Consider the following 3,015-nt stretch of genomic DNA (forward strand, 5'->3'; position numbering starts at 1 on the left):
GGACGTGGGCCTGCCCGGTGAGGAACCGCACAGTAAGAACCGCTCTAGGCCTTTCACGATTATGAGGTTTCTTTTTACTGGACGATTATTGTCGCTCAAATAAATTTCAATTAAATATTTAAGTGTGGCCCGGATGGTTAGCTCAACTGTCTGGGCACCTATGCTGCCAAGCTAGCCGGATGGCGTGCTGCGGGTTCGACTCCCGACGGCCTTTGCCGCGTGTCACTCCCCATCTCTTTCCCCCTTTCCTGTCTATATACTGTTCACTATCAGTAAAGGCATAAAAAACCCCAAATGTAAACGCCGTATCGGTGCGGCACAGGCGGTGGTCTTTCTCTTGACGCTGTCAGGTGTTGTTTAAAGGACTGTTCTGTCCAGCTTCACCGCAAGATATGATGGTGGGACTGTAAAAATATACAAATGACACCAATGCTATCACAGAAGAGCACACCCTATGACCCTAATTGATCACGTCTAGGAATTTCAACAATTTAGGCAGTTCTCACATCCAGAGTGACTTACAGTAAGCAACAACACATAGTAATACATCAAATTCATAAACAATTGTCATCAATGATAAGAAGTATAGACTATCCAGACTATTGGCAACAACAAGGGAGTGATGTGCGAAGCTCTTTTCTATGAAGCCATTCATAGACTATAACCGCCATGTCTTTCTTCCAGATGTACTGCAGGTCTCCCGCTGTCCAGGAATCTGCATTCCTCTGAAGACGACTCAAAGTAAGACCCTGTTAGGCCTGTCAAAAAGAACCCTAACTGAAACGTTTATTACTGTAAGTGATATGTTTAGCTTCTGTTTAAATGTTCTCTATAAATAAAAGTTTGATGTACTAGGATGTATATGTTGTGACAGGATAGAATATATATCTGGCTCTTGGTCACTCTAATCAATCTTTCTTTGTTAGGATGAAGATCGCGGTAGACGTCGCTGGAACGCGGCTGCTGGACAGGGAGTGCACACACACACACACACACACATACACCACACACACAGAAAGGCTAATTTGGTGTGTTTTTTTTCTTTGTTAGAATGGCGATATCGATAGACGATCTGATGTTCCCTGGACAGAGATCCGTTCCGTTCCAAAGCTCCCCCCCCCCGGGGCCTTCCTCAGAGGACTCTGATGAGCTGTGAGTAGGAATAGTTCTTGCTTGTTTCTGAGGATGGATAACTGCTTTTGTACTGTTATGGTACAAAGAATGGCATCATTTACAGTAATCCATTGTGTTTTTTAACTACTTCAACCCCAGCATCCCTATTCCGTTCAGCAAAAATAGCAGATCTACAAGCTCACACTGCAACGTGTTGTGAGCTTGTAGATCTAATGGTTTCTTTCTCTCTCAGGATGGAGATCATAGACACAGCTGGAGCCTCTAGAGATGGAGATCTGCAGGTCTGTCCATGGATGGGAGGACAGAGATCTGAGTAGACGCTGGAGGACTTCGGACCTGGGCCTGGATGGATGGGAGGACGGAGATCTGGGTAGACGCTGGAGGACTTCGGACCTGGGCCTGGATGGATGGGAGGACGGAGGACGGAGATCTGGGTAGATGCTGGAGGACTTCGGACCTGGGCCTTCTCAGTGAGGAACTCAACGGTACGAACCGCTTTAGGGTTAGGGCTTTTTTAGGCTTCGTAAAAAGCCAATAATCGTCCTTTGCCGATAATTGGTCGATCCCTATTCTTAAACGTTACTGTAAGTGCATGTGTATGTTGTGACAGGACACGCACACACAGCAAAGCTAATTTGGGGTGTGTGTCTTTCGTTCTTTATTAGAATGGAGATCTCAGCCGATGCCCGAGATCCGAAGCTTTCCCCGGATGTTTCCGCTGAGGACTTCTGGGTCGCTGGGAGGCTCGGACGGAGCTAGAAGGTTCGGTAGACGCCACTGGAACCTGTTTAGGCCTGTCAGAATTTAAGGTTTTATAATGGCCGATTTAATTGTCGCTCAAATAAATTACAAGTAACAATTTAATTGCGTCATACTAACATTCTAAATAAAACTTTGGCTTTTGTAGGCTTTGTAAACAAAAAGCTGCACATGGCATAATTCAATGACTTTATACACATTTGTAAATTACAAAGTGACACATTTAGAGCTTGTAGATCGGTTGCTTGCATTATTTCAACATGGAGACAATTATGACTAATCTCTAAAAAAGTATCTCAAATACTTGGCAATTAGGTAATTGTGACAGGCCTAAATCCTTCTAGTTGTGTTTTTTTATATCATGTTCTGTAATCAGTTAGGGTTGACTATAGACTTTTTTTTAGGAACAAGATCATCATGCCGGTGAAGAGCACGTTTCTAGCCGATGGAGCAACTATGGAGTTACCTTTGGAGTTACATCACAGCAAGGTAACTATACAACACATGCACACACACTATGATCATGACATGACATCAGCTTGTGACTGCAACTTGTTCCTGTTCGCAGATGACTCGGCACTGCTAGTCTCGGACAGGAACAAACTGCAGGTTGAAAAGGCCCTCAGCTCTGAACTCGGTAGAATCTGCACCTGGCTCGCTGATAACAAACTATCTTTACACCTGGGAAAAACTGAATCCATTCTCTTTGGATCTAATAGTAATCTCAGCAAGGCAAATGGCTTCTTGGTTAGAGTTGGTGACAATGTTATCACACGTAAAGATGAAATTACCTACCTAGGTTCCATCCTGGAGGCTAATCTTTCCGGTGATAAAATGGCCACCAACGTAATCAAAAAAGTCAACCAAAGAACAAGATTCCTTTACAGGATCTCCTCACTGGTCAACAAAAACACCTTGAAGACCTTAACAGGAGCCCTCGTACAAGGTTTCTTTGACTATGCATGCACCTCAAATGCCCTTAAAACTAGGCTCCAGACCTCCCAAAACAAACTGGTCAGGCTCCTACTTGGCCTCACCCCCCGAACCTACCTCACTCCTGCCCACTTTGACAGGCTGGAATGGCTTAGGGTTGACGACAGAGTACAGCATCTTGCAATGGGT

At 44.6% G+C, this 3,015-nt stretch overlaps 1 long non-coding RNA gene across 2 annotated transcripts; it reads left to right on the forward strand.

Moving 5' to 3' along the window:
- Positions 1-1,544: 1,544 nt before the first annotated feature.
- Positions 1,545-2,351, forward strand: LOC308316545. Of its 2 annotated transcripts, none has more exons than XR_013964179.1 (3): positions 1,545-1,619; positions 1,800-1,896; positions 2,286-2,351. It is a non-coding gene; the product is annotated as an uncharacterized lncRNA (long non-coding RNA). The 2 variants fall into 2 exon arrangements; XR_013964180.1 differs by having other exon boundaries at positions 2,298-2,348.
- Positions 2,352-3,015: the final 664 nt, after the last annotated feature.

This window comes from Protomyctophum bolini (assembly GCF_963924005.1).
Source record: "Protomyctophum bolini genome assembly, chromosome: 6".
NCBI lineage: Eukaryota > Metazoa > Chordata > Actinopteri > Myctophiformes > Myctophidae > Protomyctophum > Protomyctophum bolini.